Raw genomic sequence first — 17,786 nt, forward strand, 5'->3', positions numbered from 1 at the left:
TATCAAACCCAAAGAAGGCATCATGGAAGTCCCAACTGGAAATCAGTAGTCTGTCAGAAGTTCCTGAAGCCTAGAGTTGCAACTGGTGTGTGGCAAGGGGCAGTTTTGGGGACTGAGCCTTCAGCCAGTTGGACCTGATGCTATCTGAGGATAGTGTCAGAACTGCATTAATGGACACCTAGCTGGTGTCCACTGCTTGGTGTGTGGGAGAAAATCCCCATACATTTGGTCACAGAAGTCGTTTTCTGGGTTAATGATGGTTGTGGCATGAGAGTAGAGGAAAAGCATGATTAGGACAGTTCTCCCTACGCAAACCCTAACTGGAGCATACTGCAGCTCAATTCTGATGCAAACCACTTAGACTTAGTGCAGAATTCACAAGTTAAGGACTCAGTGCTCCACAATATTGCACTTACTTCAGATGCCAGCCACCAGTGGGGTCCCTAGGCCCTCCACCCTTCTGAATGACTGGATATATGTTTAGGAGTTCCTACAACCATATCAGAGTTGATAATTTGTTAGAATGACTTCCAGAACTCATGAAAGTGCTACACTTACTATTACAGTGGTGTACTAATAGGACACTTACAGGGAGAGATCAGAGAGGAAGTGCAAAGCTTCCCTTTCCTCCCCGGTGGAATCCAGGCATGGCACCACTTCCCCACATCAATGTGCCACCAAACAGAAAACTCTGCTGAGCTTTGGTATCCAGAGATTTTATTGGCATTTCACTATGTAGACATGATTGATTAGATTATTACTTGTGTAATTGAACTTAATTTCCAAGTTCCCTGCCCTCCTTAGAGGTAGGGCGACCGAAAGCTCCAACCCTCTAATCATGTGTTTGGTCTTTCTGGTGACCGATTTCCATCCCCATCCTGAAGGCATCTAGGAACTGCCAGGAGTTACTTCATTATCTTATAAAAGACATTCTTATCACTCTGGAAATTTCAAGGATTTTTGAAACTTATGCCAATAACTACAGGACAAAGACCAAATATAGAGTTTATTGTACCAGAGTTGTATTAGTCAGGGTTCTCCAGAGGGACAGAACTATATATATATATACACATACACACACACATATATATATATATATATATATGAGTTTATTAAGTATTAACTCACATGATCACAAGGTCCCATATAATTTGGGTGAAAGATGTAGGCTGGGAGGCTACACTCAGTATTAACAATCACAAGTTTACCTCTTATTAACTTGAACCCATACACATCTCCTGAGATAATACATATCCTCAAATAAAGACAATAGTAAGGTCATAATTGACCTTACTAACGTAATACAACTATCCTTTATACAACCAGAAATGCAGCAATCCCCAACCCAAGTTGTTACATAAACTTAACAATGCTTAAATGCTGATGTGAAGTCAATAAATCACATGTTACATGATAAAGGAGAAAGGAAATAAAATTAAGATGTTGATTCACCTATGAGGGCCTACCAAAGGCTTCAAACAGTATCCCCATCTACCACTGACACCTAAAGGAACTGGATCTGCTGGGTCATATGGCCCAAGTGGCGGACCAGCTTCCACAGCATCCTGGATCTGTTGCAGAGCCTTCTCCTGTTCAGAACCCCATTCAAGGCAGCCTTTCGGTTCAGTCGATAAATGGGCAGGAGTAACACACCCAAATGAGGAATGTGTTGCCTCTAAAATCCAACTAGGCCCATTAGGTATTATGCCTCTTTCTTAGTTGTAAAAGGGCCAAATGCAGCAACTTATCCTTTACCTTAGAAGAAATATCTAGACAGACCCTACACCACTTGACACCTAGAAATTTTACTGAATCTCAGTCAGATTCATTTCCCATCCTCTGGCACACAAATGTCTCACCAGTAAGTTCAGTGTGTTTACCACTTCTTGCTCACTGGAACCAATCAGCATCATGTCATCAATGTAACAAACCAGTGTGATATCTTGTGGAAACCAAAAGCCATCAAGGTCTCTCCAAATAAGATTATGACTCAAAGCTGGAGAGTTGATATAACTCTGAGGTAGGACAGTAAAGATATATTTTTGGCCTTGCCAGCTGGAGCCAAATTGCTTCTGGAGGGTCTTAAGGACAGGAATGGAGAAAAATTTGCAAAGTCAATGGCTGCATACCAGTTACCAAGAGTTTGTTAATTTACTCAAGCAATGAAACCACATCTGGTACAAAAACTGCAACTGGAGTCACCACTTGGTTAAGCTTATGATAATCCACTGCCATTCTCCAAGATCCATCTGCCTTCTGCACAGGCCAAATGGGAGAGCTGAACGGGGATGTGGTGGGAATCATCATGTGTCTTTCAAGTCCTTAATGGTGGCACTAATCTCTGCAATCCCTCTAGGGATGCAATATTGTTTTTTATTTACTATTTTTCTATTAGGGTCAGTTCTAATGGCTTCTATATGGCCTTTCCCACCATAGCAGCCCTCACCCTACCAGTCAAAGAGCCAATGTGGGGGTTCTGCCAGCTGCTAAGTATGTCTGTGCCAATTACACAATTTGGCACTGGGAAAATGACCACAGGATGAGTCAGGGGTCCCACTAGACCACCGTAAGTAGAACCTGAGCTAAAACTCCATTAATTACCTAACCTCCATAATCCCCTACTTTAACTGGAATGATGTCATGGGTCACATGGAATCAACCCAGTGTCCAGTAGTCCCCAAAATGTCTGATCGTTTCCCTTCCCATAATGCTCAGTTACCCTGGTAAAATGCTGGATGTCTCCTTGGGGAAGGATGGGCAAAAGATTCACTGTGTAAGTTGTTGGTAATGTAGTGGGGTCCTTTCTCAAGGGGACTCCACCTGCCTTTCATTCAAGGGGTTCTGGGTCTGTAAACTGGCTCAAGTCTGGAAATTAATTGAGGGGCCAGAATTCTGTTTTCATAATTCAAATTAGCCTTTGTCCATTTGACCTAGAAGTTTTCTGTTTATATAAATTAAGTAGGAATGCAGTAGGCTTCCTATGAATTTCACTTTTAGGAACACCGTGATTAATTAGCCAATGCCAGAACTCTATACAAGTCAGACTATTCTGATTGCCACTTTGCCTGTCCTGTTCATTATGGTAGCTACATCCACCTTGACTTTTAGGGTTGAGAGCCACCACTTGGCCCCTATTACCTTGAGATTCAATTATTCCCACTGTATTTAAATTTTGTAGTTGAGTGACTGCGATTCCCACTGTTAGATCTGATGTATACAGAAGAGCAATTATAGGGCTCTTTAGAGATGTAGGTGCTGCCTTCACAAATTTATTTCACAAGGCATTGGTCAAGGGTATCTCTTCTGGACCCTCCCAGCTGGGATGAATAGGTCTAAAGTGACTAATCCATTCCACCATCAGAATTTCCCTAAGCCTTTGGACCCCTTCCTTTACATTAAACCAAAGGAGATCAGGCGTTTCCAGCTCACTCACAGTAAGCCATCTTTGAATTCATATTTCAGCTAACCAAGCAAACAAACTATCAGAACCTTTTTAAACTCCACAAGCTGCAACACTAATTGTGGAGTCCTTACGTAGTAGGCCACAATCAATAAATTCAGCCTGATCCAACTCTGTTCCTTCCAACATTATCCCACACCCTTAATATCCATTTCCATGCCTGTTCTCCATGTTTCTGTTTACATAAATTAGAAAACTCAAGCAGTTATTTTTGAGTGTAGCACACTTCTTCATGGGTCACGCTCTCAATCTCACCTCTAGGAGCTGCCAAGACTTTAGTCTAGTTATACGTCCAGAAGAAAACAGGGGTGATGAGGACGGCTCTTGAGGAGAATGAACATTATTTTGCCTGGCAACTGCCTCAGGGGAGGCCATCATTGTTTCCTCAGGCATCCTCAGACAAAAGTGGAAAGGCTGACGGCAGCATGGGTCAGGGAAGGGATGTTGCCACTGCTGCAGTTGGGGAAGTTGTTTCCTCTGGCAAAAAAGGTTCATCAGAGTTTACAAACTCAGTGTCCCTAGCATCATCACGGTCCTCCCACACATCCCCATTTCAAGTTGCTGGGTCTCATTTTTTTCCAATCAATACCATCATCTTAACAGTAGACACCTGACAAAGCTGTATACACACCTTTTGTTGCAGGTCAGCCACTCACATGATAAGAACTTGTATCTGGTTTTTCCACAATTTCAGCTCTTTCTTTACAGGAGATAAAACTCTCACCTGGGCAATCTTAGCAGATTTGAGGCTCAGTAATAGTTTTCCTTCTTTTTGGTCCATTTCTCTGTCCTTGATCACATGGCTATTAAAAAAGCCTTTCTTTCCTTTAAGTTTTCTCTCCTCACCATTTGTGCTTTGAGTGGATAACTCACTATGGAGAAGGAAAAAAAAAATATTAGGAACACTTTCAGCTTTCCTGACAATCCATAGTTAAATTCTCTTTAAAGGTCACCTCCTTTCCCATAATTAGGAAGCTGGGAGTTAGAATCCCTGAGTTCATCATTTTCTTTCATCACTTCATCTACTGAACTTAAGAGCAACCAACCAGTTTCATTATATTCCTTGGTACTCCACATATAGTCAAAGGTATTATGTATAGAGTCAATAAACTCCTTGCCTCTCATGAGTAGTAAATCAGGAGTGTCAAATGCATTTATTTTGCATAATTCCCTAAATAGTTCACAACAAGGACTATCAGTGTTCTTCGTAGTATTAGAAGTAGGGTTCTTAGAATTTTGAGGTCTAATCACATTAAGCAGCCAACTCTAGAAACCCCAAAACCAATGAAAGAACTTCATCCTTAATATTCTGTTCCTATAGAACCACTCCTGGTACCAAAATCTGTATTAGTCAGGGTTCTCTAGAGGGACACAGAATTTAATCCTCTGAAGGATTAAACAGCTTTAATCCTCTGAGGCAACTAACTGGAATTTCTCTTTTGAATTCATGCCCAAGTAGAATCAATGAGGATGTCAAACATGGAAACCTTGACTCGGACATCAGCAACAGTGATGGGCTTAGGGCTAAGTTAGGAGACAGAAAAGACTTCCCAATGAAGAGAAAGAGAAGTTCAAGTCCAGTTCAGTGCTTTTCTTTCCTCCTGAGTTGAGACCTGTGTACTATGAACTTTGAGATTAAAAAGAACTATATAAATGCAGAGAAATGTTATCATAATTACTTTTGACACAGAAATCTTTTTAGCTAATGTTATTTTAGTAAGAGCTTCTGTCAAGGGGGAAAAGGCAAATCATATTAAGCAAAATTTTATTCTGATGTTTTCTGACTTAATGTTCCCCCGCCTATTTTACTGGATATTTTAGTCTCTTAAGCAGTCTGTTATTATTAGAAATGCCTATTTTCCAATCCCAGAGAAAATATGAGAAAAGTCTCTGTGCCAGACATTGTGCTAAATATTACAGGAAATGGGATACAATAATGGGACACTGTCTGTCCTCAAGTAGCTTACCATTTAGCTGTGTAGTGACACAGGCATCTGGATGCTAACAATACTAGACAGAATGGGATTTAGCTATAAATAAATTATACTTGTGCAAAAAGCAGAGGTCAGATAGTTCCAAAGGGAGATGTGGTAATAGGAATTCCTGGGAAGGTGGCATTTGTGCCGGGCCTAAGAAGGATGTGCAGAAACATCATTGACCTAGAAAGGAAATGTTATTTCAAGTCAAGAAAAGAGCCTGAACAGAGTCAGAAAATCTTGGAAATACATAAAATAAATCTCATAAATTTCATGAATTTTGCTACAAGGATCAATCTGACAAAATTATATACATTAAACTGTACTACAGAGAAATTATCTGGGTTGAAAATGCTTTCTATTTACTTTGTACCACCTAATAGCAATGGTTCTCAGAACGTGGTCCCTATGCCAGCAGTGTCTGTACTAACTGGAAACATATTAGAAATGTATATTTTCATATTCCGTTTCAGATCTACTGTACTACAATCTCTGGGGGTGGCATACGTAAACTGTTTTGACAAGTTCTTCAGGTGATTCTGATGGATGCTCAAATTCAAGAACCAAGTGGCACAACTCGGTTATATTTTCCTTCTTTTTGGTCAGTTTTCCTGTCCTTGATCACATGGTTATTTTAAACCTTTCTTTCCTTTAAGTTTTCTATCTTTGTCATTCTTGCATTGAGTGGTTAATTTACTATGCAGAAGAGAAAAAAATATTAGGAACATTTTCAGCTTTCCTGATAATCCACAGTTAAATCCTCTTTAAAGGTCATCTCCTTTCCCATCATTTTTACAGAAAGAAATGTCTCTCTTCCTCTAAAAGCCTAATGATTCTTTACTGTATCTTGGAGTTTATTCTTTCCACCAAGGCTCCCAGATTTTGCTGTACCAGTCACCCCTTCTCCCATGCACTTTCATACCTCCTTCCTTACTGGTCCAATTCTTTCTGCTTATGAATCTGGTCAATCGCCCAAGGAGCCAATAATAAAATCATGAACTATGGAAATCTTAAGTGTAACCCTGTGTATTCCTTGGCTTTTGATTATCAGGCTATGCAAATTTGGGAAACCAAACCTGTCACCAAAGTTCAATGATAAATATCTATGATATGTAATCCTACTAAGGATTTTTTATAGTTTCTGATTTTTTAAATGCTTTCCGGATTTAAGATTGGTCTTCCATTGATTTCTGAACTGTTACTAACTCCTGGATAGTCTACATTTCTGACTCTTTCACAGCTTCTTTACCTACCCTTCTGGTTCTTGCTGCTTTGTCATTTAATCTCTTTTCCATTTGTTTTACATGACTCAATGGCTGATACAAGTAACTTAGATGGGCCCAACCATTGACTATATTTTGCTTTACTACCAAATTTGCAGTTAAATCTCTAACCTCCATACTTAAAAGAAACCCTATTTATACTTTAAGTTGGGTATTTGTATCTCCAAAGCTTGAATCTTTAACCCCCTAGACTAGTTTTTAAAATATTAATTCACGGCAGCTATCTAATATGTCAAGCCAAAAACTTGGGATTCATTTCAATGCTTTCTTTTCTTTCAAATCCTGAATTAATTTTGACACTAAAGTCTATAAATTTATACTCATAATGTGGTTATATACTGTGTTTTATTCAGTTGTATATCTGATAGCATAATAAATTAGATTTATTTAACAACCTTCCCACTATTAAAAAAATAAAAAGCTTAGAACATAGACACACATATTCACACATAAGCATATATAGAACACCATAATCAAAAGTCAAAAAAAAGAGACTTCAGATATTGAACTTAATTCATGTAAAATATAAAATAAGTATATTTAACACACTTAAAGTCATAAACATGGATTAAAATAGGATTAAGAATTAAAGGACTATAAAATTATCAAAATTATCAAGTAGATTTCAAAAAGAATAAATAGAGCTTCTATAAATTAACTATATATTTGAGAATAAAACCTCTATAGTAGGGTAAAACATAAGATTAGACACTATTTAAGAGAGAATTAGAAAACTGGAAAACAGTTTTGAAGAAAATTTTTTAAACTGAAGAACAGAGAAAAAGAAAAAATATAAAAAGTGAGTAAGAGACATGAAAAAAGAGGTCTATTATATGCGCAGCTGAACTCGAAAAGGAGAGAAGGGATATAATGTGGACTATGCAATATTCCAAGAGAGAAGGGTTAAAATATTTAAGAACTAATTAAAATTTTTAATCTTAGATTTAGAGAGCATAAAAAGTCATAACAAGTAGAAATAAGAAATCTATACCTACATATCATGATAGCCTATACACTAAGTCAAAGATTTAATCTTAAAAGCAATCAGAAGGAAAAGATATCTCCAAAAAAAGAATGAGGGTGACATACAACTTTCAGTGAAAACATGCTCAAGTTCAACGTCTAGAAGTAAATGCAACTTCGAGTCTCTCCTTCATTCCTACAGCTTCATTTGCCCCTTCATCAATTCTTATTTATTGTACATACCTCCAACCTTTTATTCCCCTTAGTATTTTATTCCACTTTGCTGTATATGTTATCTTTCCCACATCCTGTAAAAGAACTTATTAACATGTTATCATACCACTCTTCTATTTAACATTTCTGTTTGTTTCTTACTGCAATCACAATTAGTTAAAAATTGTTAACTTCAGCATTCAAGGTTCTTTCCAAAACATTTTAGTATTTTTCTTCTTTTCCCAATTTTCTTCAATTTCCCTGGGATCTTGCTTCACTGGCTTTTCACCAGACCCTGAATTCACAGGCACTATCATGACCAGCCTTTAAAACGCTGTCCTTTCTCTAAGGTCTTCCTTTCGAGTTCTCTAATCATGCATTTCTATCTTTGCCCATCAGCCTCTCTATTAGACTTCTTGGACTGCAGAACAAAATGCTGCTGATGGTGCAGCTTAAATAACAGACATGTTTTCCTCACAGTTCTGGAGTCTGGGAAGTACAATATCAAGGTGCTGATAAAATTTCTATCTCATGAGGTCTTTCCTTGGTTTGCAGTTGGCTGCCTTCTTGCCGTATCCTCACATGGTCTTTTCTCTGTATGCATGTGTTCCTGATGTCTCTTCCTCTTTTCGTCAGAACATCAGTCCTATTAAATTAGAATCCCATCCTCATGACCTTATTTAATCTTAATTACCTTCCTAAAGGACCTATCTCCAAACGTAATCACATTGTGGACTAGTGCTTCCATGTATGAATTTTTGGGGGACACTATTTAGTCCACCAGAGCTACTCTTTTAGAATTGTTTAAGATCCCATTTTTTTTTTTTTTTTGAGACAGAGTTTCACTCATGTTACCCAGGCTGGAGTGCAATGGCGTGATCGCAACCTCCGCCTCCTGGGTTCAGGCAATTCTCCTGCCTCAGCCTCCTGAGTAGCTGGGATTACAGGCACGCGCCACCATGCCCAGCTAATTTTTTGTATTTTTAGTAGAGACGGGGTTTCACCGTGTTGACCAGGATGGTCTCGATCTCTTGACCTCGTGATCCACCCGCCTCGGCCTCCCAAAGTGCTGGGATTACAGGCTTGAGCCACCGCGCCCGGCCTGAAGAGATTATTTTTTAGGTAGAAAGATGGGGAAGACTATCTGTAACTAACAAAAATCCTCCTGGTTTCCACCACCACTTATGTCAAATATGAAATTAAAGAAAGCTTACAATAGCCTGTTTTAAAGCAAAGTTTTTATTCTTACCCAGAAATGTTAAAGCCAAAAGATCAGGAGACAGTTGCTATTGAAGAGATAGGTTGTTACTCACAGTTCTAAATAGGAGCAGGTAAGCCACATACACAGGGTCACATGGAAAAGCACCAGTTTTAGTCAGGAAGCAGAAGGAATATGATAGCATGACACAGGCAAGTCTTTCTCTCTTTGGAAAGACTCTTTCTTTCTTTCTTTCTTTCTTTCTTTTCTTTCTTTCTTTCTTTCTCTCTCTCTCTTTCTTTCTCTCTTTCTTTCTTTCCTTCTTTCTCTCTCTCTCTTTCTATTTTTAATTTTTTACAGTGAAGGCACATTTTTATTTTCACTTTAAGTTTGGGGATACATGTGTAGAATGTACATATTTGTTACATAGGTATACTGTGTCATGGTGGTTTGCTGCACCTATCAACCCCTCATCTAGGTTTTAAGCCCCACATGCATTAGGTATGTGCACTAGTGCTTTTTCTCCCCTTGCCCCTCTACCCCCTGACAGGCCCGTGTGTGTGATGTTCCCCTCCCTGTGCCCATGTGTTCTCATTGTTCAACTGCCACTTATGAGTGAGAACATGCACTGTTTCGTTTTCTGTTCCTGTGTTAGTTTGCTGAGAATGATGGCATCCAGCTTCATCAATGCCTTTGCAAAGGACATGAACTCATTCTTTTTTGTGACTTTATAGTATTCCATGGTGTATATGTGCCACATTTTGTTTATCCAGTCTATCATTGATTGGCATTTGGGTTGGTTCCAAGTCTTTGCTATTGTGAATAGTGCTGCAATAAACATACGTGTGCGTGTGTCATTACAGTAGAATGATTTATAATCCTTTGGGCATACTTATGATTTCCTTGGAAATAAATGGGGTAAGCAGGTTTGAGATTGGTTAGCTTGATAATTTTAGTGGGTTCTAGGGTATAGGGCTCTCCCTCGTCTGATACATGGCTCTTGGGGAATTAGGGAAGGGAAGTAATGGCTCTGAGTGTAAGAGCTGATAGAAGAGATTGTTGAAGGTATGGACTGGTTGGTTTTGATATGAAAGGCAGGTGAGTTATTTGCCATCTCTAGGAATTGGTTGGCTCCAGGAAAGGCAGTCTCTCTAGGTCCAGGAACGTGCCAGAGTCAAAGCATCAGAATGAAAAGACATGCTTCATACATAACCGATTCAGCTCAACCACAGATTCCCTTAGCAAGTTTCCAGAAGTCATCAGAGAAAAAGAAAGATAAAGGAAATTAGCAGAATGAGGTATGATAGGGTAGACGGTAAGCTAAACATTCCTTTTAAATACATTTTAAGAATTTCTATCTTCAAAAAAGTGTTAGGAAAACAGGTCCATGTGGGGAAAAGCTCAGTGAATATATCTGCAGGAAACACAGCAACATCCCCACCCCGTTAACCAAGCGGGTCCTGTGTAAGTTAAGGTGCTATTTCCTATGAGTGACCTCATACAATTTTACTAGAAAATGGCTATGGTAATAACTTGCAGCTTTTGCTTCCTCTAAACATGAAGTTTAGAAGCCCCTGGAGTTTGGGGTGGGGAGTGGGGGGTGGTCGTTGTTTGTTTGCTCTTAAATAAAAAAAAATGGGAACACCAAAAGTGAATGTCCTGGTGGAGGTTCATGTCAATAATGAATGAGTAGATAAAGGCTACCATGGGCTGCCACTTGGCTGGACCAGCGTAATATTCATGCCCTCATTCCATGCCATCCTTTCCTGGCACTTTTTTCTCTGCTGTATATCCCTCTGGCAACCTGTAAAGCAGCTACTTATCTGATTTTTTTCTGCACACTCGTTGCTGCCAAGAAAATACATTGCACACCCAGCCTTGCATGTGCTGCCTTGAATTATCTTTCCGTTTTACCACTTGCTGGAAAAACTGCATCTCAGCAGTGCCCCAACCCCCCAGGGAAAGACATCCATCAACACAGACCTGCTTTTCCCCTTAGGTGTCTGTCCATTTTGGTGCCTCTTATTAAGCCTCATAGGTTCCTATTCATCAAAATCATGCCAAGGAAGCCTTCAATTCTTTCTGAGGTGCATATTCAGCAGAATGCCAAGGAAGAGTGGAGATAGCAGAGGGGAAGCGTTGAAAGAAAGTGCAAATTAGGCTTCCTATTTTTATTCGGCAGACCCCAAAATGCAAAGGCATGGATTGGAGCTTTAAATAAAACCCGTTTCTGATTTATTAGAAGTTCTGTGCCTACTCTCCTCTGTTATTAACCATCCAAGGAAGTAGGGAGGTTAGTGGTCAAAACATAAGGTTAAGAATGTATATCCTAAGGGGAGTCATTCAGCAGGGAAGGAAGCACGCACAGGCTTTTGTTTATCTTCTTATCCATTTCCATAGCATTCCTAAGATGTCTGAAATAAATATGAATGAAAAGCGTCACTTGTCATGTTGAAGAATATTCAATGAAAAGAATGCTGAGATAGGAGCTGTGACAGGAATCTACTTTAAAAATCATGTTGAACTTGATTGTTTGTCCAGTGTAATAGATTACCTAGGAATTGAACTGTAATTAGGCTAGAACGATGTTAATGATTATACTATTTTTAGAGAAATAATTAACTGAGTGTGTAGGACATGTAACTGCAATCCCATAGTGGCTGGTGGAAGCTGTGGTCATTGCTGGGAAGCCAGAAGACAGAATGCTTCTCCTGAGGGGAAAAAAGCAATAAATAGACTTCATCTGTTAAAGATGAAGGGTGCAGAGTCCCGTTCTAGGAGCTGTTCATGTGTATGTGTGTGTCTAATCTCTTTGCAGAATATGCTGACCTTGATTGGAAGCTCAACCAAGGGAGAGAAAAACAGAGGGTTGTGTGTCCAGGGCAGGTAAACCTAATTAAGATGGTCATCATGTGCAAAATTCAAAATTCACGGGGCTTAGTGGCTGGCAGAAAGCATGGTTTTTGCATAAAGACGAAGAGTAGCATCAGACCACAGGCCAGAACCAGGTTGGAAGAGAGAGAGAGTAAGAGTTTCCAGTGGAAAAAGAGGTGGGCATTATCTTGGTCCTCTTTAGGGGCAAAGTTTGAATTTAAATATTGCTTTCTGTACTGAATAACCTCTTTGCCCATAGCATGTATCTGATAAGTGAGGTAACATGCACTGGCAGTGGTGCCTAGGCTTCCCTTTGAATGACAAAGTAAGAGAAGCATAGAGAATACACTTGGGGTTCATGCAGCTGGCCAATAGTTCCCCAGGGAAATCAGCTAGCATGAAAGAGAAGCAAATCTGTCAGGGCGTTTGTGGTTGCTGTTGTTGGTTGTTGTTGTTTTCTCATATTGTTGCAGCCTGGTTTTCTGGAATTTGGTTTCTGGGTGTGTGGGTTTGAGATTATCCTCTCTCCATTATGTTCTTTTAAATAGCATTGGATATTGGCACAGGAAACGAGTTTCAGCCCCCAGAGAATCACTGAAGGTAGCCTCTGCCTACATCCACCTGATTTTCCTCACTTCAGCTACGATCTATGCTTTCTGGGAATATATGTGCTGGAATTATTTAGGTTACCCAGAAGCGAACATAGTATTTGCAAATAAAGGATTATGAGATAAAAATTGAGATTCTAAAGTGGAGTCAAACAGGAAAGAATTGAAAGAGATTGTTTGGTTGATTACATTCACATGGGTTTAAAGGATTAATGTTAAAATGTGCACCTGCATCCTCCTTACCCAGAATGTAGTGTGTGTGCCAAGATTATTTTGCTCAGTTGTAAAGATATTTGTGCATTAAAATTCCCAGATCTACATTATGTTACATTAGATAAGATGAGTGAAAGAAAAAAGTGAAACCATTGCCAGAAATGACTTAAAAGCTAGAGAAATGCTCTCTGAGGTTAAGCTTCCTTCTCATTTCTTTAACATGTACTAGTGGAAAGTTACCTAAGAAAAGTACAGAGCTCACCTGAAGGGGTCCTTGGACAGAAGGCTGATGTGCATTTAAATTTCCCCTCATCTGTCTCCTCTCTAACATCATGGAATACTCAATAAATATGTTGCAATTAGTGTTTTTCAAAATAATGCATATATGAGCATAATCTTGAATTGGGCAAAGTTGGCAGATGGCTTTCTATACCTAATGCCCTTCTTTGTTTATAGAATTTTACCTTGATACAGAAGGCAATATTCTATACTCCAAGTAGAAACAAAGCTTGCTGTCTGAAAACTGAAGATCATTTTACTTTCTGGAATTTTCCCCTACTTCCAATAAATGGCCTCTGGTTCTGAACAGTTTGTACCAGGATCAGTTGTATGAGTGGACTAGAAGTCAGGAATCAGGCTTCTTCTATTCTGTTACTAAAGGCCTGTGGGAACCTGCATTCATGAGATTCCACTATCTCTTCAGTATGATCCCTTGGGTTTTGAATTATCCCAAAGCATTCTATAAGCTTTAAAATCATAGACCCATGTTTCTGTGATTCTAACAGCAGAGTTCCATGTTGGATGTTTTCTCAGAGATTAAGTGCCAGAAATTGAAGAGTAATAATAGGCCACATTTTTCAGATACAGTCACTTTCATGAGAGAGATCATAATTGAGATTTGCATTTTAGTCCAAGACTTTCATAAGAGTAGTTGAGAAAGGTTGTTTCACTTCCAGTCTTTTAATTATGTCTTTTTGGAGGGAAGCAAGGTCTTCTGCAAGAAAATGATTATACCACCTGACAGCAGACAACTTTGGAGGCTGTGGTTTACGGAAAGAAGATATTAAGTTTTTTTTTTTTTAATTCTATGAATTTGTTGCTCTGGGGCGTGTGATGTGTGTGTGCACGTTCATATGTGTGTTCAATCATTTGCAGATAGACTTATGTAAAATATAGCTTATCTAAGTGATCATCTTATCTTTCTTTGTAAGGATTACTCAAGGACTAGCTTTTCAGGTAGCTGTTTTATAAAAGGGTTGATACAAGCAAAGACACACAAAGGTTTGATGCAATCCTTGTCAGTTGCCTTCAGGTAGGCTCACGTACACATCCACAAACACACTCATGTGCAGACTCTGGAGGGAACCCCCCTCCCACTAGTCAGAATTAATTTCAGGAATACTGATTTTTAATTTGGTACTCAATATGCAACCCAACTATGGAGTGAATATCTGGGCAGGAAGGACACACCATCTTGCTGGTCACTGCTGGTTAGCAACACCAGAAGCAAAAGGGAAAAATATATCCGAAAGAAAGAAGGAAGTAGCAGGTGTTAGATTGCCATATCCCCTCAGGTTCCAAGATCCCTTGTTTTGATAAAGAGTCTCAGGAGACTAACAGAGGCTGCATTTTCCATCTGATTTGTGATTTTTTCTGTTTGTTGGCTTTTGTTTTTTGTTTGCACTTTTGGTTTTTCATTATACACACGTTTTCTCTTGTCTGAGAAAACTAAGGTGGAAAACTTTTAGGAGCTTAACATTAAGGCTTGAGATCAAGTGAACGGGCAGAAATTTACCAGACAACCCACGGATCTGAATGTAGTTTTGACTTAGAAAAATACAAACTAGGGAAACACTTTGAAAGAGAAAATGTTTTGTCTATTTTCTTCTTAGCTACCTCATATCACCTTCCAAATTCTAATCCTTGCATTGGAACATGGGGTTTTACTTAATCAATTCTTCCTTGTATCAAAATTATAAATTGATGTAGTTCTTTCTATGAAGCTTTTTGCAAAAATGCATCATTCTTATGTTCTCCTTTCTCATTCTCCAAAAGCAGCACATTTCAACACTTGTAGCTGACGTTCTTTTGAGGGAGGTTAGGTAGGGTAGTCACAGCCTCCTTTAAAGGAGAACAAACTTGCTAAATAGATGGAGAGAATAAAACCCCTGACAGTGCACCAATCACATCCTGGTCTGGTGGTTAGGACACCCTCCAGCAAAGAGGCAGAAGAGCAAAAGAGAAAATGCCCAAATGTACACAATCATAGAACCCGTGAACAGTGTTCTAGTACTGACTTATGCTCATTATAATAATAAAAAGCACACCCCAGGGTGGAGATTTAAGACGCTTATGAGACATGCATCTTAAATGTACTAGCATGTACAACCACAGCACATGTACATGTGCTAGCGGCTACAACCACAGCGCATGTGTGCCAGGAAACCACCCATAACATGCTTAATGGTAACATTCCATCCCACTTCTTTATGAATAATCATATAAGATTATTAAAGCGAGTTTCCCCATGTCGGTCAGTGCTGCCTCACCTTTGAGAAGCCAGCTTTTACCAACTTTCAGAGTGTACTTTTGCTTTACAATAGATTCTCTCACCTGTATAGTATCAGAGGGTGCAGGCTAGGAGGAAAGAGAGGTTTGGGAAAAATAACTAATGAGCACTACGCTTAATACCTGGGTGCTGAGATTATCTGTACAACAAACCAGATAACACAAGTTTACCTATGTAACAAGCCTGTACGTGTAGCCTTGAGGTTAAAATAAAAGTTAAAAAAAAAAAAATTCTTTCGCCTGCTTTTACCTTGTACTCACTCTCATATTCTTTCATTCAGCAAAGTCAAGAATCTGAACTGGCCCACCAGCTACACTTCGAATTTGCCTACATATCTATAAAGAATATGCAAATACTTCTACTGCTTGATTTTTCAGTTTTAGGTATTATCAATTAACTCGTTACTATGAAAGATTAGCTCTTTTTTTTACTACCTCCTCACCCCCACTGCCTACACATGCTATAAGCGTCCTGATCACACATTCTCTCAATACACTTGTTATAATTTTGGTTGGATCAGTATTTAGTGTTTATATCATGACTGGGTAAAAATAGTTTACAGCTAGAGCACAGTTATCTTTATTTTCCTCCACAACATGATTTCTTTTCTTGGAATTAGTAGTTCAGCTTCTTTTTCCCTGTTCTTTTCTTGAGTTTTCTGGATTTTTAAAAAAATTAATAATGGAACTTCTCATCCAGTGGTAAAAATTTCTACACAAGATCATTTTCAACACGATAAGTAGTCTGTCAATTTCACGTTAGTGAAGCATTCCCTTGGTGTTACCTTACCTGCTCTTCTGTGACTGTACATGGTTGTCATTTTGACGTCTCTCTTCATCATCATCCTGGTAATGTCCTTTGCTTCTCTTAGAATTCAATTTCCTCTTTTCCTGGATCCCATTTATTCTTCCATTTTGGCTTCTTTGGTTAATTTGTTGGAATATATTTTCCAGTAGCCTCTAAAGAAAGAGTGCATTGGAGGTAAACTTTTGGGGCAATGCATGCCTAAAAATGGCTCTATCCTACCCTCACATTTAGTTTCTAGCTTGGCTGAATAGAGTTTTAGGTTGAAATTATTTGATCATGTGGAAATTAAGAAAGAAATCAGAACAATATCCAGATGTAATAGCCCATGATAAGCTATGCTACAGCAACAACCCACAAATTTGCAGCTGTGTTCAATCATGATAATTTTTTTCTCAGCTACTTTGCATGTGGTCAGCTGTGAGTCAGCTATAATTAAACTCCATCTGCCTTCTCACTTCAGTATCTAAGATAAAGTAGCAGCCCTGCCTGAGCTTTGCCATTCTTCTAGCAAGGAAAAGAGTATTGGGGCCATGACCCTTAAAGCTTCTGCCCAAATGTCCTTGGCTAAAGAATGTCTGTGGCCAAGCCTGACCATATAGTGGGGAATTAAATTACTAATGCAGGAAGATATTACAAGATATACGACAACAGAAGGAGATTTATTATCTTCTTATAGGAAAGGGAGTAAATAATTGGAAAAAATATTACAACCACACAGATAAAGTTAATACTAGGGCTTCATTTATATTTGTCTTCATAGCTCATTTTCTATTCTTGTCTCTTTGAGCCTGTTTTTCTAGAAGATTTTCAAAGCATATTAAAATGAGTAAGCAGTGCCTTATATTTAATGTTTTCCATGGGTTCACTTGCATTTTATTTTTTCACTGTTGTGAGTACTTTGATTGGAGGAATGTGTTGATGTTTGCTACCACTCAGTCACAGAAACACCCTTTCAAAGTTAGAATGAACTGCAGGGACCATTTGATAGAAAACATTTATTAGACACAGATTACTAGATTGTGAGCCCTGGCTCTGTCACTTAAAATCTCGAAATCACATGTTGGAGTTTAGATTACGCATCCGTAATTAATTGTATAAGTGATCTTGAAGGAGCAAGATTACATAAAATAAAAATCGTTTTTAAAAGCATACCCTTCTGTAAAACAGAGTTACTGATAGTTGATCCACTAGGCTATTTTGACAATTAAATACCATCATACATTCAAGGAAACATAGCCAAGTGTCCAACTTATAGTAGGTACTATCTTCAAATTGAGTTAAGTCTCAATTTCTCCAGATCCTGAATCAATAGAAATTCAACATTATAGACAGAGTAAGAACTAAGTATACATTAATCCTACACCTTACTTATTAGAAACAATATTTATTATACTCAGTAGGCTATGAGAATGCATTTTTACTTATATCAGCATGCTTATTGTTAACCCAAGAATTATAGGTTCCCAGAAAAACTGAATAAATGGTTGCCTTAAAAGAAAGCCCAGGAATGCTGCATTGCTTTCAACCCGTTTTTGATTTTTAACTACGAACATGGGTTCACAACAATTGTTTTATAAACATTTGGCATATGAGCCAGTGCATATGTTTATGGCTGTCTTATT

The sequence above is a fragment of the Sapajus apella genome, unplaced genomic scaffold (assembly GCF_009761245.1).
Source record: "Sapajus apella isolate SASKATOON/1434 unplaced genomic scaffold, GSC_monkey_1.0 scaffold21, whole genome shotgun sequence".
Lineage (NCBI taxonomy): Eukaryota > Metazoa > Chordata > Mammalia > Primates > Cebidae > Sapajus > Sapajus apella.